This window comes from Lissotriton helveticus, chromosome 6 (genome assembly GCF_964261635.1).
Source record: "Lissotriton helveticus chromosome 6, aLisHel1.1, whole genome shotgun sequence".
Lineage (NCBI taxonomy): Eukaryota > Metazoa > Chordata > Amphibia > Caudata > Salamandridae > Lissotriton > Lissotriton helveticus.
The window spans coordinates 1,160,059,914-1,160,085,060 of NC_136067.1; the positions used below are offsets into that span (position 1 = coordinate 1,160,059,914).

The following is a 25,147-nucleotide window of genomic DNA, read 5'->3' on the forward strand; positions in this document are numbered from 1 at the left end:
TATCTATGTTTATAGAAATCTCCCTGATTGGCCGCCATTATCCCTGACATTGATGCAACGTTGAAATTAAGAATGATGTTGAGTGAAAGATATTATGGGCTGAATGTACAATTTATGGCTCCAAAATAGACATGGTGGTTCTTTGAAACGGGATTACTGCTGGTGGTTCAGTCACAGGCAGCGACTTGAGTAGTGTCCATCTAACCTATGGATGATCAGCTGGATTTCCCGGCCTGTGGCAATTAAATGAGCAATGGCGAGAGTTATATATGCTGACTGCACTTACTTTGCTTAACTGCTGGAAGAAGCAGCCTGCGAGGTGGAACTGTACCTCTCCCATGATGGTAAAGAAGGCTCCCAAACATAGGGCATCATGGCAGCATATTTGAGCAGGTGGTGTTGGGTGCCCAGCAGCACCCTCCACAGTGCCATGGTGAAGAGTGGCGTGGTAGTGTAGGTCATCTGGGCGAAGGACAGCTGGACGCGGATGAGGCCTAGGTTGCCGAAGGCGATGCTGGCACAGAAGGACACACTCAAAAGGAGCCTGGCACTGGCAGAGAGAGCCCCCTCTTCTCCATCTTTTAGCTTCACCCAACCATACCTAAGGAGAGGCAGGACCACCAGGATGGCAGTGAGCATGTGCAGGGCAGACAGCAGCAGCGGGAACTGAAAATTGTACACATGGAATATCCACTTGTCCAGACTAGCAATGGTGGTGCCGGTGGCCAACCAGACGAAGACAGCCGCGCAGATGTACACCCTGGTAGCTGCCACCACATCCCCGGGGGCACCCACTTTGGGCTCAATGGTACCTGCAGGGGGCTCACAAGCAGTAAGCGCCATTGTAACCACATCTTTCCTATTGGGGACCAAACACATCTGGCCCAACCTAGAGGCTTGCACGTCCTCCCTGAATACGGTCACACTGCAGCTTGGTGTTCAGATCTCAAAGGGCTGCAGTCTGTTATCCTTTCATGGACCAATCGCAATGCTGTTTCAGTACCAGGGCCCTCTCAAGACTGGATCACATTGATTTTATCTCAAGTTGCTGGTAGAATCTACAGCTGTGAGGTGTGTGGCCTGCTCGGGCTGCTGCCGGTGTGGCTGCAGGGGGCAGGGCGGTAGTTACTCTCTGAGGCCGGCTCGGGCTGTTGCTGCTGATTCACGTCAAATGCAAAAAATAACAGTTGATGGACAGAATGCAGAACAATGTCATACATTCACCCCAGTACAGAGATCTGGGCCTAAATCCATCGTTTTTTTGCACTCCACACCACCCCAGTTCAGACATGGCCATATGCAAATCAGCCTTGACCCTCTGCCTCATGGGAACAGTCTAGCCTGAACTGCCAAGCCATGTCTTTCCTGGACCGGAATCAAGCATCCTAGGACCGGTTTCTGGCTATCAGCCGTCTTCAGCCAGGATAGCTTGACTCCAGTGGTGTGGAGAGCACGGGACTCACGTCTGAGCATAACCATCCCACTCGGGGTGACTAATGCAAAAATAACAGTTGATAGACAGAATGCAGAACAATGTCATACATTCACCCCAGTACAGAGATCTGGGCCTAAATCCATCGATTTTTTGCACTCCGTCCATCACCACCCCCTTTTGTACCGCTGATTCACGTCAGTCCGTCCGTCCCGGCATCCTGTGGTGAGTTATGCTCGGTCGCGCTCAGTCCTCGCTCTGCGCCCTCAGACAGGGAAGAGGGTGTCAGTCTGGCCCAGCCCTGCCCGTGGCGTATCCTGCCAGACCCAGCCCTACATCAACACACACTGGAGTACAGACGAAAACACACACAGCCGCGTTGCTTACTAATATTGCACGTCGCCAGGGAGCTATTATATTGGGATGTGTGGTCGCGATTTAGTCGCTCGGTCACAGAGTGAGGCGTGACCCTGAAACATGAGCTGCCGCGGTGACTTTACCACTGACTGGAACATCCCATCCCCACACCCACGGCTCGCGGAGACGGCTGAAGGTGACCTGAGGCTCCTGATAGCCTCTTTGTCCCCAGTCCAAAAGTTTTACACTGTAGCTGGCGCAGATCCTGATTGGACTGCTCAAGGTTACCTTGCAGTACAACACAATCCTGCTTTATTGGCATGACTGGCAGTGTCGGTAAGTACTCTCCTGCCACCACTTTTCGCGCCTCTGCCTTAAGACGTCCCAACCTGCTGCTGCTGGGCCGCTGATGTGAACTATTGACGCAATGGCATTTCTCTGCCCACCTACCTGCTTTTTGTAATGGCGTGTCCGCGTCTTCTTACAGGCTCTGACAAAGTGACGTCATATATGCAGCATCATAGCAGTGGTGGCCCAAGCCCTGATGCAAGCAGCGAAAAAAACGGTAACACATGGATACCGTCGCTCATGTGTGTAGTAAAAAAAATAGGCATAATTGGATGCATTGAAGCCTTCGCACCCTCTGCCCCCCTGCCACTGCACATGCTGCACTACTTAGTAAAGAATAGAATAAAAGGAGCAGAACCCAAACGGCTTTAAAATGAGAGAGAGAGATAGCTAAATTAAACAAGCAACAAACACTTGTGCCTCGCGTGGCGGCAGGGGGAGGGGCAGGGGGAGAGGAGGGGAGCGAGGGCGATTCACTTGCGGGAGCGATAATTGCTGCCAGATGGTGCGCGCGCTCCCGCGAGTGAATCTCCTGAGGAGCACGCGATGCCATTGAAGGCAATGGATCGTGTGCTCGTGCTTGGCTGAAAAGCCAAAGCGCTCGGAAGACGTTGTTTTCCCTTGCAGCGCATGCGCTGCGAAGGCTCGACCTAAAAAACAGTAAGGCCCTAAACTAAATAGGATGGATGATAAGCTGGAACAAATTTGTCTCTCATAATGAAACGTACAGAGCCACCAAATCACAACTCTTATGTATATGGAACAACACACTCTGCAATAACTTGTCTATCAGAAAAACACAAGGGCACACGGGCTGAAATTTATGAAGTATTGGGGCATATTATCAAGAAACGGCGTTCAAATTATCGCCGCTTTAGCGGCAGGAAACTGCCACTAAAGCGGCGATAATGGGCTTGAAAATATGCCCTTGTGAATTCCCATAGAAGCCCATGTTCCGGTGTGAACATGGGCTTCTATGGGAATTCTCAAGGTCATATTATCAAGCCCATTATTGCCGCTTTAGTGGCAGTTTCCTGCCGCTAAAGCGGCGATCATTTTAACACTCTTCTTGATAATATGCCCCTTAAGGGCATATTAACAAGGGCTTTATCTCTGCCTTTTTGGCTCTAAAAGCCAAAAAAGCAGAGATAAAACTAGCGTACTATCAGCAAAAGGGTGCTAACACGCAAAATCGCATGTTAGCACCCTTTTACTCTACGCTTCCCCTTGCATCTCTAATGAGATGCAAAGGGGGCGTTCCAGAGTAAAATAAGAGGAGAAATGTCGCTAAGCGACATTTCTCCTATTATCAAGGATATCGCTAACCCTTTTAGCGCTACAAAAAGCAGCGCTAACCGCGGTTAACGCTGCTTTTTTACGTCTGGTATTTTTCTGATTTAGCCATGATATCCTATGTAAGGTGGATATCATGGCTAAGTATGTCTATCCCTATCAGCAAGCTATCGCCAAACCTTGTGGGATTATCGCTGTATTTCCAGCGATAATCTCACAATTGGCAGCTTGCGCTCTGAATTTTATCACTTTGGAGATAAGCGTTGCTGATAGCACGCTATCTCCGTGATAAAATTCAGAGTTGGCCGGCGATAATTATCCTAGCGCTAAGTGTGCTTAGCGATAATTATCGCCTGGCCTTTTTAATATGCCCCTAAATTCGTTAGGAAATTATTGATTGTTAAATAGTAGTGCTGCTAAGAAGACAATTAAGTAGCAGGAAAGTTTTCTATTCCTGAAACCAAATATTGTAATCAGTTCCAAAATGTTGCCTACAGATTATTTTACATTTTCGGTTAATGATATAAAACAAAAGAAAGGAGGGGGAACTGAAAGGACGGGGTTTTGTCCCAAGTGTTATGGTACTGGGGAGAGCTTGGAGCACTTCTTGTATGTATGCCCTCTATATTCTGCCCCCAGAGCCAAATGGCTTAGACCGGTCTGCAGACATCTAGGTACCCGAATGGCTGTGGAAGCAACCAGATTGTTAAGAACCAATCTAGATTCTCTTATTGTTGTCGGGGTTGCTAAATTCTTAGGTTGGGCCTGGGTGCTTAGAAGCAGGTTTATCAAAGGTACTCAAATGGTGTCAGCCTAGTGTTTTTTGTAACCGTTTGACCTATGTTTGCATTAGAGGCCTTATGTAAAATTTAGCATATTTGTTTAAGACAATTGATTAATTTTAAATGATCTAAATACTCGTTTTAAATTGAACTATGGTTGTTAAATTCCATTTATAAAATGTTTTGCTTACCTGTACAAGAAGCTGATTAGTTATAAATGATTTAATACTTGTTTTAACTGTTTCACATGTATGTATATATTGTATTTTATGTCTTTTATGATGAACTAATCGAATAAAGACTTCTTGAACTTGGGTAAACCAATGTCTACTTTTATTCAAAGGGCACTGGCTGAATTTTTAAAATATCTTAATTGGAGTCATAGTCTGGCGAACATTTCCTGGTAACATATTGTCAGAGTGCAATGTATGCGAGTGTGACAGCGTCTAGTGACTTCTGTCCCTGCAGATTGGTCAGACTTCATCCCTAGTGCCTCGGACTGTTCCGCCGAACCACCTATCGTTCTTTGGAGTTTGGCCAGCGGTAACCTAATCTTGTTTCATTGCACACCTTATGGTTGCTGGTAACTGCCCAAAAATTGCACAGCACTTCCTTTGCTCGCTGTTACTCGGCTCATCCTACTCACTCCCTTGAGGACTGGCTCTGGCAGTTGTAGTAACGCTTTAATTTGTGCCCGCAATGGGACAACGCCCGACTTCCAATTCTTAGAGATAGATTATCTTTGAGAATAACTCCGCCCAACACGTTAATTGTATACCCCTGCTTTCATCTCTTCCCTGGGACTACCCCCCCCCCTTCCCTTGGCAAAATCTTGGGGGCAGATTTACAAGCCCCTTGCAACACTTTTACGCCACCGTTGTGTCACTTTTGTGACGCAGCGGCAGCGTAAACAATGCGCCACGTTGTGGAGAAGTGAGGCTCACCGGTTAGAGCGGCAGACCCTGAGGCTGAGGTCTGGCCCGGGACCAGGGTTCAATTCCCGACGCGGCAGGGTCTTGGGCTCAATGTACACGGACTCGATAATTCTCGCCTCGGTGCCTACTCTAATCATGGGTCCCACTCTGCAACTCTGGGCAATAGCTTGCTTAATCTCCACAACGGCCCCGAAAGCGCTAGGATGCCTGGCTTCACCTTGGGGGTGCCCAGTAGGGGGCAACTCACAGGGAAAGCCAGGAAGGGTTTCACAGCGGTATACAGCGCCAGGATGCCAGAAAGGTGATAGTGCGCTTTACAAGTATACATACATTTACATTTACATTTACACACGTTGTGACTCATTTACAATGTGATGCATCTAGGCAGATGCGTCACGTTGTAAAGCCCTGAGCCACATGAAACCTGCGTCAGGTTTCATGTGGGCGTTCTGTCGCAGGTTGGGCGTTCCCTCGCAGGAAAGCCCCGTAAAACTGACGCAGTGAAATCTACAAGATTTCACTGAGTCAGTTTTACAATGCTGCTGCATCAAATCCTTACGCCTGCTTGAAGCAGGCGTAAGGAGTGACACACCACGTTGAGTATGGGTGGCCCCTGTGCCTTGTAGGAGTTGCGTCGCGCTTGAGACGCGACTCCAGCAATGTGCCACCCATACACCACAAGATGCGTCACGCATCTGCCCTTCCTCGCACCATTGTGCGCCACATTGTAAATGCGGCGCATCTGTGGTGGCGCAAGGAGGGGATTGCGTGACGCATCTTTTCTGGCGCATCCCCGCTGATTTGCAGAGATGCGCCGGAACTTGTAAATATGCCCCTCTGTGTCTTCCCCATAACTATTTCAGTAGTATCCACCACCTGCTAAAGGGCCATCTGGTGAATGACGTCACAATAGCCTCATAACCCCTGTTGATATCATTAAACAGATCTGGAATGCCTGTTGGTTATTGTTGGCAATGTAGGTCTGGGTCAAAGAGAACATTTGTTTTCTGTACACTGAATGGCCACTTTAAATATGGATCTCTGAAGACAAGTCTTCGCAAATCACAACGAAGTAAATTAATACCAGACACATTTTTTTATTGATATTCGCAATTATTTTAAATTAAGGGGTATTCGTTTTCATTAAAAAAAAGTAACTGATTCAGTCAAACAGGAACGTTTTCTGATTACTTCTAAATATAATGTCTTCTCACGGCTCACACCTCAGAACTTTTAACAGTGGAATGAGCAACACAATTAAACCTTCTAAAAATGTTTAAAGTGGTCTCTATGCTTCTCTTTCCAACAATGCTCGTAAATGTGCTTAAAAGTAAATGGCAATCTAATTCCACGTACTGCATTTTTCTGCAGTATCCAAAGAAATGTTTTTGGTGTCTGTCGCCGAGCATGTGGTAACATGAACAGATTGGCAGCTAAGAGTACAATCGCTGAATATGTTGAAACATGCTGGCTGCCACAGCTTCTAGGTTCAGCCTTTGGCAGGAGTTAAAGCAGTGAGTGATTGTGAAAATTTCATTGTTTGTACTAATGCCTTAAAAAAAAAAACCTTCTGGCATCCTCAGTGCCGAGAAACAGAATCAGTCAACAGTGAAGCAAACGTGCCCGCTGGGGACGCTTTTAACAGCATAACTCCTTCTTAACGCTTTTACTTGCCCCGCCTTCTGATGTAGACAGAGATCAAAATCGTTTTTTCTCTTAGCATCGCCTGGGGAGGAGCGAATTAAGGACTTCACCACCACTGGCTGGAGAGTATTGTCTCAGTGAGTGGCGAAGGCACTTTGGGGCATATTATCAAGAACGGCGTTAAAAATGCTCGCCGGTTTAAAAGGGCGATAATGGGCTTGATAATATGCCCTTGAGAATTCCAAAAGAAGTCCATGTTCTGGTGTGAACATGGGCTTCTATTGGAATTCTCAAGGGCATATTATCAAGCCCGTTATCGCCGCTTTAGCGGCAATTTTCTGCCGCTAAACCGGCGATAATTTTAACGCTGTTTTTGATAATATGCCCCATAGTTGGGAGTACTTATCGCAAGTGTGTTCATTACATATAGGGGCATATTATCAAGGACTTGCGTTAAAATTATCAACGTTTTATCGGCAGGAAACTGCCGATAAAACAGCAATAATGGGCTTGATAATACGCCCTTTTTAATTCCCATAGAAGCCCATGTTTTGGTGTTAACATGAGCTTCTATGAAAATTAACAAAGGCGTATTATCAAGCCCATTATCGCCGTTTTATCGGCAGTTTCCTGTCGATAAAACTGCGATAATTTTAACACCGGTCCTTGATAATATGCCCCATACAGTTTGAGTAACAGTTGACACCCATCCTGAGAAAACATCAGCATAAGTCGAAGCTCTCAATAATGTAATGGGTTTAAACTTTTCCAAAATGTATGTCATAAAGGGCCCTTGCAAAATGGAGCATCCCCAGGCCAGCCACAAAGTTTACTCAGGTTTGCATCTGTCATTTATAGGATTAGGGAACCATTTAGTTTCATATCATGTCCCTGATGTAATGACTCACTGCGACCCGAAGTGTACCATTTGTGACTCACAGTTCTATTATCTCGGAGAACTTATGGTTGTATGAAGTTTTTAGCATCACCGTGGAACTTTTTCTGGCTTAGGGGACAGCACCTTGAAATTTCTATAGGCCCCAACCTATTTTATCTGTTTACATCAAACATCACAACACCATTCTTCGCACTTCTTCATGTCGGTGAACGCCCTGGTATTCGAGATTGGGTGTACTTCCAGCCTTCCATCTGGTACCGTTAGGTCTCCCACCTTGTGTATTTCACCCTCTTTAAGTTATAAGGTGGCACTGCTGGCCTCGGTTGGTATGCTTTAGCCTGGTGAATGACCGTGTTTTTCTCTCCACTTTGTCAAACCTTACCCTTGCATTTTTACAGCGTGATGCCACAAGGGGAGGATATCAGGCTGACCTTGAGCTCCTTTTAAAACTTACACAGATATCAGATAAAAACCTTGGGGCATATTCACAATCCCCTTGCACCACTTTTGCGTCACTTTTAACATGGGAAAAGTGACGCAAAAGTGGCATAAGGGGCTTGTAAATCTGCCCCTTTTCTACTTATTTTAAGAATGAGGAGACCATCGGGCCATGATACTCTTTCTACCGACGACCTTATAAACAAGGGCAGTTATTTTTAAGTAATATTAAACACGTTCCGGATGGTGCATGCAGAGTTGTGTAATGTCAACATCATTCATTTGTTGCTTGTCCTGACATTTCCAAAACTCATATTTGTCAGAGGCCCCATTTCTGTCAACACGCTTCTGACAAACGTCTTCATGATAGCTGTCAAGCTTTGAGATTGCTTATATGTGACATTTCGATGGTTTCAATGCATTTATGAGTGATATTGAACTGCCCTATGTGTGACACTTAGGCCCAGAATAACAAAGGTTTAGCATGGGGTTAGCCTTACTTTTGAGGTGGGTCAGAAAGGGCCTTAAGTAAGCAAAATACATAGAGCTACTGCTTGGTACTCACCAGTTGGCTCACTCTGTCATCATCAGCATTTTCCTGACAGAAAAGAATGTGGCCTAACTCTAAACTAATATGGAAACAATTGAAAAAGGAGTGAGTTGTTTATATGAAGGTGATATCTATCTACAATCTATGCCCCGTAACGTGAAAGAGATAAAATGAACTCCCCATAAGTTCAAATTGAGTTGTGGACATCTATCACACATATCCTTTCATTAGGTCTCGACTAGTGTTGCAGCGCATGCGCTGCTCGCTCTAGTGAGATCTATTGTTGTTAAAGTCAACTTCGGAAGTGGGCTAGAAGCTCCGCCTATGCTTTCCTTTCACACACGTCACAGTTCATGCTAAAGCCACGCTTTCTATTGAAAGAGAGGCTTTTGGGTGATGGCCCTGTCTCCCTTCTGGCTCGCCCCCCCCGGACTGGATTTTCTGGACGCGCCCAGCACCACACACTCGCAGGATGCCAGCTTTGGCAAGGGAGGAGCAGCAGCATCTCTGTTGCTCGTCTCAGTGCTGCTTGCCTCCAGCCTCGGTGTTGGACGTTTTGGAGTGGGCCAAGCACACCCCACCGTCATTACCTACTGTTGCTCGATCCAGTCCTGTGAGTACGTAGACATCTTTCTGCACAGGATCCCTGGCAGGGGCACTCTGCTTAGAAGCACTGCTTGCCATACTTTCACCAACAGGCTCTAACGTGGGATGTGCAAAGTGCCTGTCCAGTCTGTATTGTTCGAAAAATTACTGCAAGCTTGTTTTGGTTGTGGTGGTTTTTCATTTCCAAGTATTTGTATAGCCCTCAGCTGCTGCAGCGTGGCTTCATAGCGCTGTAGACTTCCTGGGGGTTGATGTTTAATTTCTGCATGGCTCTTACAGCACAGTGTACAGTGGTGCTCACTTCCACAACAATCACATCATCCAAAACACAACTAACAGAGTACTTACTCGACCCACCAAAATACACCCTGATGCCGGACAAACAGAGGTCAAATGTTGTCAGGAGTGGGTGGCCGAAGACTCAAATGTTGTAAAATTTGTATAGCCCTCTTATGCTGTTTGCAGCACCCACCACAAGAGTGCTACACTCTTGTCTTCAGTGTCATGTGATATTAACATGTTTAACAAACTCCACACATGAAAATGAGTGAATGGCTTGTGTAGCGCAGCACAGCCTCTTTTGTTGGGAGGTGTGGCTTTAGTGAGGATTCTCTTTTTCTTGAAGCAAGGTGTGTAATCTCCCTGTGCAATTTCACGCAGAGGTCCATTTTAAAGCAATAGTTTCAAATATATAAACTGATTAAACAGCCATGGGTTTTGCAGGCTCTTCCGAAGTGTGGCTCACGTGACATCATCTAGCAGTTCTTCAACGTGTTCCCAGAGGTGTTGTCACTTCTGCCTGCCACTTTCTATCATTTCCCCAGTTTGCACCTTCCGAATGCTTCCTCCAGAGTCCAGACCATAACAGAGGATGTACTTCGGGTACAGCGTAGGAATACAAAACGTTACATAGATCCCATAATCACAGTCAGTGGGAAGTGGGGCTGTTCATCAGGTTAGAAAGCTCCCCTTGGCCCAGACACGAAGGTCCCCAAATTTATACCACTGTGCAACAAGTTTGCATCACAAAAGTGACACAACCTGAGAAAAGTGTTTAATTGGCATTTAGTTGTTAGTGCAAACTATCTTTTGTGCTGAATAGCAGTCATAAAATAACGGAAAATAGTGTACATTTGCATCAAGGGAAACACTAAGTGTGGTGCATGGGCATTCCTATTCAACCACTTATACGTTTGATGCAAAGCTGTATCTACTAAACTAGTATTTGCAATGCAATAGGTGTCATTTTTAGAAATTTTGACCTATTGGTATTGTAAATGACAATGCCTTTTATTATTGCAGGTTTGTTCAAACAAATAAATAAAAGGCATTGTAATATACAATGTCAATAGGTCAAATCTCGCAAATGCGAGACTTATTGCATTGCAAATGCTTGTTTTTAATATTGTTCGCACTAAGTTAAAAAATATAAAGGCATGCTTAGACCATTTTAACTTGAACGGGTGACATTTTTCATTGCCCTAAACTTTTGCAGCAATTTCGTGCTGGTACGTGGACACAACTCCACCTCGAGAATGCATTGGACCTGTAGGGGTTGTGAGAAGGTGGGTTGGTATATGCTGTCCACTAGTTAAAGTGGGCACCTTGTATCAGACCACACAACCCTTATGATGTATGAGGTCAAAGATAACCTTTAGAAAGCTATCCTAGTGGTCGCTGTGGAGAGCAGCCTTCAGGCTTAATCTTGAAGGCATGTAAAGCAGCTTGTTTTACCAAAATATCACCTCCTTAATGACTAAATGAAAGGAGAACCACACAGTGTTTATATAAAAATATGTATTTATTAATATAACACTGTCTAATAGTCTCTATGCAAGACTAGGGCACAAAGCACACAATACTTACTCAATAGAACATCCGTAAATAGCGAAATACACAGCAGGCTCCAGGGGGAGACCGGACCAAATACAAAAAAAATGTTATAACAACAAAGACACAGTGCCTAGAGCATGTAGAATCGCTGGGACCCCAAGGAACAACCCAGAGGAGTGACACAGGGAGCCCATGGAGCATGGGTGCAATGAGGAAACGCAGACGCGTGCTCTGTAAAACTCTATGGGAAAGTCACATTTGGAAAATTACCAGTTAAGGACACTTCTAAGAGGACTTCGAGCAAACCCTTTGGAACTTAGGAGGTTGTAATGCCAAACTACCAGTGAGTACCGAAGTACCCGTGTTTCCTATCCCAGAGGAGCTGGGTGCATAGTGGTCAAGTGGTGTCGGAAACCTATGTCGTTTTCTATGGAGAGCTGCAAAGAAGTCCTGCTGCCAGAAGGGTGAAGAATGTCCGGTGAAATCCAAGCCTGGATTTGAGGTGAGAAGAACCTGGAAGCAGAGGGGACAGATAATGGGTCACCTGGGGTGACCAGGGGCTCCGTAGTTGAATGCCCACCAATGTCGAGTACTTCAGGCGTGAAGAAGGGTTGCTTGACTCTGCAGCCACGAGAACCTGGAAACGTCGAGGATGACCAGAATCCTGAGCTGAGCTGTCCCACAAAAGATGTCGAGAGCTGATGGGTTGATGTCCGGCTGGAGCACCAACAAGCCTTGGCAACTGCAACCCATGCAGTCTGAAGAAACATGTTTCGGTCCAGGGGACTCTCCAAGCACGGAGAGTCAGGGCACGTCTTGAGCAACCAGGTAAGCCCAAGAATTAGAAAGGTGACCCTCACCAGGACCCACAGGCCAACAGACCAGGGATCGCAAGGACACCTCAAGCAAGTCTGCAAAGCACCAGCCCACAGGACACTCGTGGAGTGGAGGCCGGAAATCTTCGGTGCAAATACTGCTTGTGGTCAGGACTACATGGAGTCCAAAGCACAAGTTCCGTATTCATCACTAAGCATATGAAACTGCAATTGTACGCGGTCCACAGGGGTTCGGGTTGCACGGTCCTCATGAGGGATATTGGTCTCGGAATCGCTGAGAGAGCAGATCAACCTTGAGGACCTTTGGGAACCCACCTCCTATGTTGCTGAAATCTTAGGAGTCCTCAGGAGCTTGGGAGAAGCAAACCATTCAGATGTATTTAGGTGTCTGCTTTTTCAGGGGAGTAACTCCTTTACTCCAAGGGAGAATTTTCAGTCATCCACCGTCGTGCAGGCAGTCAAAGTACTTGGTTTCTTCTTTGTAGAATCTTGTCCAGGTAAAATCTAAAGTCCTGTAGCCAGATAGCCCACTTTATACCCATGGGAAGGGGTTGGAAAGATTCTGTGGACACTCCTAGGGGAGGGGCAGAACAGAGGGGTGGCTACATCCATGTCCTTTGTCCAGTTTCGTGCCAGAGCAGGAGCAAATGGCCCTTGGAACTGGTTTGAGCTGGACTATGCACAGGGACACCAAATGTGCCCCCAGTGCAGACTTTCTGGCACTCTAAGAGTGTACCCACCCAGCCCCAATACACTAAATCCTGTCTGGGAGGTGCTTACACCTCCCTGTGACAGGTTGCCTATTGTCATGCCTTCCTCTGCATGAGCTTGGCTCAGCAGCAGGAGAGCAGAATTGTGTCTTTGTCTGGCAGCATCCATTTTGTGCTACCTGAGCCGAGGAAGCTGGTACTGGGTATACCGGTAAACCACATATGTCCCTTTAGAAGGGTGGAATCATACCTTCCCTGCCAGTTACTGGTGGGGAGGTATGCTTCCAAAGTGTTTGACACCCAACACAACATGTTTCTAAGCAGCCATTTTAAAGTTAGCATTTACCGCAAGATTATAGTGCACTTAAACATATATGTCTGGCTGCATCACAGACAACCTCGGAGGATGTTCTCCGAAGGCTTCAGTGGGGTTCTGCTCATGCAGTGGCACCTTCTCACGTAAAACCCAGCACCCTGCCTTCAGGAATGTTAAGGTCTGCCATAGGGGTTACTGATAGGTATTTAAGTGTAGTGATTTAAATAGATAAAGTGAACCTATATATTAAGTAAGTGGTGCAAGCACCAGCTTACACAGTCTGCTGTAGCAGGCTTGTCGTGTCAATTTTGATGGCCTCTCAGGGGTGGCACAATACATGCTTCAGCCCAGGGAAGGCCTCTGGGGTACCTATGCCCTGGGTACATGGTGTACCATATACTAGGGACTGATAAGGGTGCCCTAGAATCCAATCTGGAGTGTACCTAAAGTACATGTATAACAATTTACAGGAGGAAACAGATAGACTGGGGTCCTGGATAGCAGGATCCCAGTCAGACTTGGCCAAAAAACAGTGTGACATCTGCAAAAAGTGGGGGTAACCATAAGAAACAGATACTACTTTCCTACAGGGGTTGGTAAACAATAGGAGAAGAGAAGATAGTACCAGAGACATAAAAAAAGAGATTTAAAATTGAAAAAAAAATTGAATTAGCAACATCATGATATGACAGCACCCATGTTCGTTTCCATTTTCTGATGTACATAGCATAATTACCATGTGGTTGCCAGGTGAACTTCTACCAGCAATTCACCGAAAGCTGACCTGGAGTGTAACGGCCCCCCAAATATCAAAGCAACCAAGAGCGCACCCCTGAAAGGGAATATGTGCATATTACCATAAAAAGGAGGAAAATGTATCCCCCCCAGTCGCTTATTTTTTCTAAAGTCGTGTGTTAGAAATGGGGGTCTGTAGTTAGCAGAGGTAGGTACCTTTGTCCAAGAAGGGACACTTCTTCCTGATCAGGATAAGGGAGTTACACTCCTATAATAACCCCTGCTCACCCCTTGGTAGCTTGGCACAAGCAGTCAGGCTTATCTTAGAGGTAGTGTGTAAAGCATTTTGCACATAACCAACAGTAATACAGTGAAGACACTACAAAAGGACACCACACCAGTTTAGAAAAATACTCAATATTTTATATGCCCAAAAACAAAACAAATCCACCATATAGTTCCCAGAAATCATTCAGTAATCAAAATAGACTTAAAATACAGTTCCTTGAAGTCGATAACTCAGTGGTGAACAACAAATCCAAACAGTCATTGCTAACCGCAGCATCGCGGGCCCGATACGGTGCCGGGAAGACCTATAAAACAGTACCTTTCGAAATGTAGGGCGTCGGCGACCACTTGATGAGCCCAAAAGGGCTGGCGTATGTAGGCACCAGTTCCGGAAGTCGGTGCTGGCGTCATCGGACCCTGGAGGCCACATGCTTTGCAGATCGAACTCCTCGCAGTTGAAGTCAGGAACGCTGGCATTGGCAGGCATGGGGTGCTGCGGTGCAAAGTGCAGCAGTGTGGTGTGCGGTGCCCTCAGGTCGCAGAGCAGGCAGCGGCTTGGTGACGGTCATCCAGCGGCATTGGTGAGACCAGGGCTGCTGTGTGAAGTGATGCAGTGCTCGTTGCGGTGTTATCAGGTCACGGTGCAAGCAGAGGCGGCGTCGTTGCTTAAGCACTGTCGTCGAATGACGAACTGGAGTCGATGGCGCTGGTGTTGGTGGACCTAGGCTGCGGTGCGGGATGAGGATGGTGCATTGTGTAACTTACGAGTAGTGCCTTCGAACCACGGTGCAGGCAGCGGTGTCAATGTCGGCATGTTGAGTCATCGTTGGGGATACCAAGACGGCATTGTGAAGCGAGGCGGTACGAAGTACGGTGCCCACAGGTTGCGGCACAAGCAGAGGCTCGGTGGCGGCATCAGGTGGCATCGCCGGTGAGACTAGGGTAGCTTTTTCTTCTGTTGCAGCACAAAACACACAGTCCCCCCTGGCGACGGCAGAAGAACTTTAAGTCTTTGCTGTTCCTGAGACTTCTTGAACAAGGAGCAAGCTCTACCTCAAGCCCTTGGAGAAACTCAATAAAAAAGTTTCAGAAAGTTCCATTTAGTTATTTCACTGCCCGAGACAGAAGCAGCCACTTCAGGCCAATACAGAAAAGCACTCAGCAAAGTGGTAGTTCCTCATCACAACTTCTTCAGCTTTTCTTCTTGGCAGTCTCCTTGGTCCAAAAGAGTTCTAAAGTCTGGGCCCCAAAATGTATACCCAAACTTCCCTTGTCTTCTCAGGCAGAGAGTGTCTGATCTCAGTCTACACCAGTTTGGTTCTCTCTGGCCCAGCTTCCCAGGAGGAGGTGGATACAGCATTGTCTACAGCAGACCAGGCCCATTCAGGTACAAGGAAATCTCCTCCCACTACTCTTAATGCAGACTGGGCCTATTCAGGTGCTAGTGAAAACTCCTCCCACTATTTTGAATGCAGTCTAAGTCTATTTAGCCCAGCCCTAACTCATCCAGACTGGAGCCACTGCACATCCTCAGCCCCTGTCACTCCAAAGCCAGACAGTCAATGCACATCCTAGCAGAGGCACACAGGATGGCTAGGCAAGAAAATACCTACTTTCTAAGATTGGTATTTTCAAATATAGAATGTAAAAATCACCTTTGCTAAAAGATGCATCTTTAGTTTCTGAGTTGAGGCATACTAAACTTTATTTTCCTATCTGGTCCCAATGGGAATTTATATTTATAAGATGTTATAAATTAAGTCCCATGTTTCCCTATGGGCCAGATATCCTTTCAATAGAAAAAAAAGAAATTGGTAGCATTTCACTACCAGGACATGCTACACAAATCAGGGCACGTCCTACCTTTTACATACACTGCACCCTGCCCACAGGAGTACCTTGGGCCTGATTAAGGGGTGGCTCACGTGTATGAAAAGGGAAGGTTAGTGCCTGGCAAGCGTGTGCACTTGCCAGGTCGATATGGCAGTTACAAACTGCACATAGACTCTGCAGTGGCAGATCTGAGTTACCTTAACAGGGCTAATTCTCTGCGTGGCACAATCAGCACTGGAAGCCCACTGGTAGCGTTTGCTTTACAGGCCCTGGCACTCTCAGTGCACTTTACTAGGGACCTACCAGTAAAGCAAATATCCCAATCATGGAAACACCAATCCATAACACAATTTACAACAGGGGCACTTGCACTTTAACACTGAACAGCAGTGAGAAAGTGTGCAGAGACACTAAACCAGCACATACAGAGCCAAAACTGGGAGGTCAGAAAGCAAAAAGACAAGGGGAACATGCCAAAAGATACCAAGTCTAACACATGTCCCCTCCAGCTGAAAGTAGGGAGAACTACCCAACCTCCTGGGAGTTCTCTTCACTGAGCCAAGCTCGAGCAGAGGAAGGCAGCACAATAGGCATCCTGTAACAGAGAGGTGTGATCACCACCCAGATAGGATTTAGTGTATTGGGGCTGGGTGGGTGCATTTCCAAACTGCCTGAAAGTCTGCACGAGGGGCACATTTGGTGTCCCTGTGCATATTCCAGCTCAAACCAGTTCTGGGAGCCGTTGCCTCCTGCTCTGGCGCGAAACTGGACAAAGGACTTGGGTGTAACCATCCCTCAGTCCGGACACTCCCATAGGAGAGTCCCCTGAACCTGTCCAACCCTCTCCCGTGGGTATATAATGGCTTACCTGGCTATAAGACTTTAAATTTGGCGTGGGCAAGATTCTGCAACAAGAAACCAATTACCTTTGACTGTCTGGACACTCTGGACTTCGCTGGACTTTGACTGGGCCCAACTTCGTCCCCCTCTCTGTTCAACGCATTGTCTGTGCCCTTGCACCATACAGTCTCTGTGCAGGACCTGTGGAGCATTAAGGACAACTGAAGAATCTCCCTTGGGGTGAAGGAGTCACTCCTCTGCATTCGCAGGCACCTTAACGCAACTGACTGGTCTGCTGTTTCTCTGCTCCTGTGGACTCTGAAGGATCCAGCAACACAGGAGGTGGGTTCTGAAGTTCCCTGAGGTCGAGCTGCTCTCTCACCGAGTGTAAGGCCAGTGTCCCTCGTGGGGACTGCATAACCCAAACCCCTGTGCACCGCGTACTTTTGCAAGTATATATGCTTGTTGGCGATTTCTGAGTTTGTGCATTGGAATCCGTGTATCCCTGACCCTGAGCAGTATTTCTATGAAAGAACTCCTGCCTCCTCACACTGAGTACTCCGTGGGCTGGTACTTTGTGATCTTGCTTGAGGTCCCCTTGCGACTCCTGGTCATGCAACCTGTGGGTCTTCTTGAGGTTCATCTTGATTTCTATTGGGCTTTTCAGGTTACTACAAATGTGTTCTGACTCCCCATAGCTTGGTGAGTCCCCTGGACCTTGCTGGTCCACAACATAACCTGCTTGACCGTCCAGCGTGGGTTGCTGTTGCCAAGGCCAATTGGTGCTCCCGCCGGACACTGACCCCTCAGCACTCGACATCCTTCGTGGGACAGCTCGCATATAGCTCCTGGTCATCCTCCAAATTTCCTGGTCCTCGTGGCTGCAGAGTCAAGCATCCCTTCTTCGCACCTAAAGCACCCGACATCGCTGGGCATTCGTTTACCGAGCCCGTGGTCAACCAAAAGTGACCCAGACTCTGTACCCAAGCTTCCAGGTTGCTTCCATCATGAATCCACCCTTGGATTCCTAGTAAGTCTTTCTTCCTTCTCAGCAGCAGCTCTTCCTTGAAACTCTCCATTGAAAATGACGACGGTTTCCAACACCACTCCAGACCTATGCACCCAGCTGCTCTGGGATAGGTAACTCGGGTACTCCAGTATCCACGGGTGGGGTGTCTCTCCAACCTCCTAAGTTCAAAAGGGTTTCATCAAAGTCCACCGAGATGGGTCCTTAAACTTTAAAATTGTAACCACGTCTTCCCCATAGAATTGTACGGAGCCCGCGTTCATGTTAGCATACTGCACCTGTCCTCTGTGGGGTCCCTTTTTACTCATCATGGGTGGTTCCTTGGGGTCCCAGCAATTCTACGTGTTCTAGACACTGTCTTAACTCCAGTCGTGGTTCTTATACCACTATTTTAGTATATGGTTTGGTCTCCCCCGGCAGCCTGCTGTGTATTGTGCTACTTACAACTGTTTCTTTGCTAAAGTATTGTGTACTTTGTGTTGTACCCTCGTGTAGAGGATACTAGAGAGTGTTATGTTAATAAATACATATTTGTATAACAATTGTGTGGTTCTCCTCTCATTTGATTAATACTTTAGGTGATATTCTGGTAAAACAATCTTCTTTACATTCCTTCAAGATTAAGCCTGAAGGCTGCTCTCCACAGCGAAAACTATGATAGCTTTCTAAACGTTATCTTTGACCTCATACATCATAACGGTTGTTTGGACTGGCGCAAGGTGCCCACTTTAATTAATTGACAGCATATACCAGGCCAACTTCTCACAGTCATAAAGCAAAAAGACAGGGGAAACACGCCAAAAGATGCCAAGTCTAACATCATGGTTGTCCCTAAATTCGCCCATAGAACACACCACACTGATTAAAATCTAGGCTTGACTTCACTATGGACCCCCATGTAAGTGCGATCACGTTTTCAGTGTTTAAATGTAAAAAGATTGATGCACTGCCAGGGTTACTACTAACAATAGCATTAATGGTCACATCGCACAAAGTCAAATTTGGGCTTGTATCTAAAATCTTAAAGCATTTTTGTGTCTTTAAAATACCTCACCGCGTGGCCGGGTGCTCGTGCCCTGAATGCAGATAACTAATGCAGAGTAGTCTGTAGTGTAGTTCCTTTATTCCCAATAGGCTCTGTGCATTGGAATAATATATTCAGCAGTGTAGACGTAGGACTGAGGTTGACTAGGTCTCTACTGACTATATTAGACTTAAGTTTTGCCAGCTAGCTCAGAGGTCACTAGAAACTTTCCCGACTAAGCGAGGAGGAGTTTAACCTCCCTGGATAGACAAGAAGGGATTAGCTTCTGACAACCATATAACATGACAACTTTGCTCCCTCAGAATAAGAGTGTATCTCTAGAGTCGTGTGAAAACAATAGACGGCTATTTCACTCAGTCAAATGTGCATACTTAGTTTCACCAGAGTGCAGAGAAAAGAGATACAGGCGTTTTCAATAAAAGGTTGTTATTTATTGACAGTCTTCTTTCTCATACAAGAGAAATGAATTGCCACAATTGCAATACTCATAGTAAAGTAAAGTGCGTACAGTAAAAGGAGGATTAAGAAATAATACTGTAAAAGCATTGATATGGTTTCTTAGCCATAAGATACTTTAAAATAGATAAAATATATACATACTTATATACATTGACTAACGTACTCAACTGGTGCTTCTAAATACGCCTACCCCGGTGTACCTGACCTAAGCCTAATACGTGGGAAGGAGTAAGTAAGTAGCAGTTTAAGTTAAGTTGGTTTTGCCAAGAATCTGAGTCAAGAATTCTCTCTAAGGTTTTAGTCAGCTCCGTACCTGGGTTAATAGAAAGCAGGAGGTCTTGTATCTCTCTCTCAGGACTCGATATCCCAGTAACCCGCGAAGGTATCTGGAAACACCGGAGCTGGATTTCTCGGCAGGAGAAAAGACAGCGTCTCTCTCAGTGCGTCAAAAGGGAGGGGCAGCGTTCGTGGGCTCTCGCATCAGCTGGGCTCTCGGCCAAGTAGATAGCTGCTCTGCTCCAAAACCACCACCGTGTGTTTGCCTAAGGCAGCGTTGGTATATTTATACCTGAAAGGGGCCGGGATTTGACGTAAGGTTGGACATAAGACGTCAATAAAAATGTCACTAAGAACTGGCCGTTCTTACAGTGCTTTACAAGAGTTCTAGGATGAAATCAAAATAAAAGCAAGGGGGATTTCCCAGGTTGCTGGAGGTTTGGTTTGTTTAGAGAACTCGTTGTGCTTTTTAGGAGTCTGGGGAAGTAGCCTTGCTTAATGTGACAGCATGTGCTACGACTGTATATGGATATGATATGTCGTTATAGGGATATTATTGATTATAACCGAACAAGGGCATAAAATAGAAATACCCACTCCACGATCTAATGTCCATCATTACTAAAACTAAGCAATAGTAAACATTTAAAGGTGCATGTGTATTCCAACCCACCCCAAAATACATTTTTTGCATTTGAAATGGTGTATGCGAAATACATGAAAATGATATTGGTACTGTACGCTTTTCAAGCAGTGTAATCATTCAGTTAAAATGATGCATATATATGATTAGCTGAACGATTTGCGAAATTTACACATGAAATGGTTCTTAATACAGAAAAGAAGGTCGAGACCATTCCATCACATATAAATACAGTCGCTGTAAATGTGCTAGAGGCTGAGGTAATATATTGTCTCTAGAGTTCCTAAAAATAGAAGCTCTGTTCTCTAAGAATAGTTCTACTTTAAGCAGAGTACAAGTGCCAGGAAAAAAGGTAAATATATTGGAATCGAAGAAAAAAGAATTTTGCTTTCAGTGGGAGAAAATAGTTCCAAATATTTTCAGTAGCTTTTGTTTGTCAAAGCTGAAGGCCGAATTCAGAGTTCAGGGAACGCTGTGTGCTCGTTTGCTTAAAAGTTATTCTTTTTGTTCAGGGGAGAACATCATTTCAGACGGACTCGCAAAAAAGTTGTCTATGGCTTCAGGTGAAAGTTTGATCAAGTTAGAAAATGCCGCAACTGAGCAGTCTCGAGCATGATTGCTATCGTCGATGTCAGGATCAGCAATGCTCACAGAAGGTCGTACCTGGGTGATGTTGCTCTCCTCTCGTACTTCACTACCACCTAATCGCAGTGGCGAAGTCGCAACGAATGCCGTCATCAGGATGAGTAACCGCTGGGGACAACACGATGCATGAGCCGTTACAGGACTTAGCAAAGTATCTGTATCCAATGGTACTGCTGATGGTAGTGTAAGACAGACGCCCAACACGCATTCTTCTCCGCATAGCATACATCGAAGCACAGGTAAGATGCAATTCTGCCAGATGGGTCTGAATGAAAGAAACCAGGTCATATTCAGATCTCTTAGCCGGGCTAATCCAAGGACTTTAGTTATGCGGTCCCGATAGCGTATAGCCAGGATCGTTTCTTCCATTGTTGCTGGAGTCTTGTCTGTGATTTGGCTTGCTATATTGTAGCAGAAGTATCAAAAATAAAATGCCTGCTACGAGTCCCAACAGAAGTGGTAGGCCGCCAAAGACAGAATGGACAAAATTAAGAAAAATGCCCAGAACTGTTTCAAAGGGTGCTAACAGTCCCGAAAAAATTGTCTTAAATATATGTGGGATACCACTGGTATCAGACATAATTAGGATTTGGCTTAGCATTTCTACGAAATGCACGGGGCAATTTGTTGATAAAAGGCTATGTATCTCTGCCATTGTCCTTGCAACTTGCAGATCATACGTTTCTTTTGATGACGTTAAGGGCACAGTTGTCCGTAAAATCACAGACTTTATTCTGCTTAAAGTATCAAATCGAATAGAAGAGATATTCAAAGAAGGCCACATTTTTGCCTCCATTTAACAATTTGAAATAAAACGTTTCTGCATCACTTGTGTTAAATCCTGAGAAGTACGGGAATTTCCCAAAAAATGTTTTTGAACTACCTTTCGGTAGAGTTGCACAATGTTCCCATTGATTATAATTAAAAACATTTCTAGGTTGAGCAGATTTATGCAAATAGTGATGTGCAAAGTGGTTGTAGCAGTACATTTCTTCATAATTTGATGAACCCTGTAAATAATCATGTTCTGTAAATTTTGCTGACATTACTAAATCTGACATCATATCATTAATACTTTCAAAGTCCCAATCATCAGAGAATGTACTCGGTTTTACAAAGTCACTTAATGAAACCTTGAACTGGTGTGGATATTTCAAGAGCTCGACCGGGCCATAGATTTCGTAATCCGTTTTGTCCCATGCTACCCCACCGGGTATTGGATTGGCTGTGACATTCACTGATGATAGTTCTCTTTTCTCGATGTGAGATGACTTGTGTGGTTTTAGGACCAAGTTGATGTTCTGACTTGCTGTGTCCATTGTACTGTATTTTCCTTCAATGAAATTTCCCAAACAAAGAACCATAATGAGCCAAAGCAGGAGGAAAAGTACACCTAACACAATCCAAAATTCAATCCATTGAGAAATCAGATAAGTTTCTTTAAGTTGATGAAAGAGTTCTGTTACTTTGTCTTTAAAAGTTTTTGTTGTTGGCTGTTCTTCAGGCTCGCTTGGATCCTCAGAAAAGTCATCGAAATTGATGAAGTAGCCGGATGCAGTTCTGTCAATTGTTGGAATCGCTTCAGGATTTTTATTTGCTTTTGCATCTTTTGTTTCATTAGCATAGTCCGAGGCTACATCGTTGTAGACAGGTGTTTCTTGACGAACTGTTGCAATTTGGGTTTCAAGAGGCACAAGTTCCATGGCATTGTTGCATAGTCCTTTTTTATTCACTGCAGGTTTATCAAATGTGATTAGTCTCTCAGTTTGAACCTCTTGTATTGTAGCAAGTTTTGGTGTTCTGCTACATCTTGGGAGTCCACTGGGCCTACTACTTATTATTGGCCACATGATTGTGGTTTTACCAGGTCGATGGATACAACTCGGTTCTCCTTTTTACCAGCAAGGGGCGGTAGTACAACTGATCTTGTTCCGCTGACAGCTAAGACAGGTACTGCTTTTCTGTAAGAAGGCCCAAATTCCTTCTTCACCGCGATCTTCTCTCTGACCAGATCCCCAATTTTTGGAATCCAGACAGGCCTTGCTGAGGCAGGTGGTTTATCTTCAGTGGCTGTTGGCTGCTGTTTTAGCTTTACGTTGCTCAGGCCTTTTCTTGTTTCATTTAAGTCCTGTAAAATAGCCAAACGATATTTGATATCAAAGCAATTTTCTTCTACCTCTGAAGTCTGACTATCTAAGTCCTGAATATGCATTCTAGTCCCGAACAATAGTTCGTACAGACTGAAACCTTTTAGAGAATTTCTTGGCAGTTTGTTAAGACTACGTTGGACACTTGTTAAATGTTGGACCCACCCATCACCTGAACCTAATACCCTCGCCGTTATAGATTGCTTTATGTCTCGGTTTTTTCTTTCCACAATCCCATTTCCCTCAGGATGGAAGGGACAAGAGTACCGTAATGCAATGCCCATGCTGGTCATGGCCTCCTTATAAGCTCGAGAGCTAAAAGCAGGTCCGTGGTCAGAATGTAGCATGCCAATTGCGTATGTGCCGATATAGACTCGCAAATCTTTTATAACAGTTCTGGCGTCAGCCGAGCGCTTGGGCCTACATTTTTAAGTAAATGTAGTCTTTAAATGTTAATGTGATGCCTTTTTCTTGATGGGTTTTGTGTGTAGGTAGCCTTTTGCTTTATATATTAGAAGAGCCATGGCAATACTCCGGCCGGTTCGCCACTGCGATCTCTGTTGCAGTCTGGACAGCTTATTGCAAATTTGTGATGTTGCAGGCTCATTCCCGGCAACCAGTATTCTGATTGTAATTCTATTAGAGATTCCTTGATCTTCTGGTGTCTTAGACCCTCACCCATGTGTGCGTCTGCTATTAACAAGATTCTCCTGTTCGTGTTTGGAATTACCCTATCCCCCACTCCAGGGATTCGAGCAAAAGTGTGATGTATTCCTATAGGTTCTGTATCGATCCCCCTATTCCTGACCCTGTTCTGGTTAATACTTAACTAGCAGCCATCCCACGGTACAAAAACCGTTATCTGATTAAGCCACACCTCGGCACAGGAACGCGTTATCTGATTAGGTCATAACGCTTGCCATCTAATTAGGCAAGCACTATTCCTCCAGCCCCTGATAAGGCATACGGAGTTCTCAAAACAAATCAAACCTATGATAACCTGGGAAAATCCCTGCGGCCATTGTTTTGATTTCACCGAGAACTTCAGTAAAGAATGTGCGAACGAGCCCGTTCATATGACATCCTTATTGACGTATCCATGTCCATCCTTACGTCAATCTCGGCACCTTACAGGTATAAATATTACCGACATTGCCTTAAGCAAACACACGCGGTGGTGACGAGATCGGAGCAGCGAGACGTGCTGAGGAGCCCAGCAGAGAGCGAAGCCCACACGCGCTGCCCCGCCTTCCTGACGCGCTGAGAACGAGACGCTGCTTTTCTCATACCGAGAAATCCAGCTCCGGCGCTTCCAAGCGGCCCTCGCGGGCAGCTGGAATATCAAGACCAGAGACGAGAGATACCAGCCATCAACCATTCTAGATCTCAGGTACAGAACTGAACCACCCCTTGCAGAGAATTCTTGAGTCAGTCACTTGGCAAAACAAACTTAACTTAAACTGCTACTTATCTACTCCCGCCCACGTATTAGGCTTAGGTCAGGTACACTGGGGTAGGCGTGGTTAGAAGCACCAGTTGAGTACGATTAGTCAAATGTATATATGTATGTATCTATTTTACCAATTTTAAATATCATATGGCTTAGAAACCATATCAATGCTTCTGCAGTATTATTTTATACTCCTGCTTTTATTGTATGCACTTTACTTAACCATAAGTATCGCAATAATATCGATTCATTTCTCTTGTACGAGAAAAGAGACTGATCAATAAATAACATCTTTTATTGAACACGCCCGTCTCTTCCTTTTCTCTACAATCTGGTGAAACTAAGAATGCACTGAACTGACTCAGTAAAATAAGTTGTCTTTTGTTTTCACACGACTCTAGAGATACACTCTTGATTAGGGGAGAGCAAAGTTGTCATGTTCTATGGTTGTCAGAAACTAAATCCCTTCTTGTCTATCCAGGGAGGTTAAACTCCTCCTTGCCTATTCGAGAAAGTTTCTAGTGAACTCTGAGCTAGCTGGCAAAACCAAAAACTTTAAGTCTAATATCGTCAGTAGAAGACCTAGTTAACCTCCGTCCTAGGTCTATACTATTGAAGGTATTATTCCAATGCGCAGAGCCTATTGGGATAATAGGAACTACACTACATGGCGCCCAAACGTTTGGATAGGCGATACAACTAACGCAAGACATTAGAGTAACTCAGTCGTGCTTTTTCACACAGAACCCCTTTTTCCCATAATACTCCAAAGACGTCTGGA

At 45.3% G+C, this 25,147-nt stretch overlaps 1 protein-coding gene and 1 pseudogene across 1 annotated transcript in view; one reads left to right on the plus strand and one right to left on the minus strand.

Moving 5' to 3' along the window:
* Window positions 1-25,147, plus strand: part of EDARADD (EDAR associated via death domain) — a 404,069-nt gene that overhangs the window by 1,844 nt on the left and 377,078 nt on the right. The window lies entirely within an intron of this gene.
* LOC144761350 (solute carrier family 35 member E4-like) lies at window positions 206-879 on the minus strand (annotated as a pseudogene).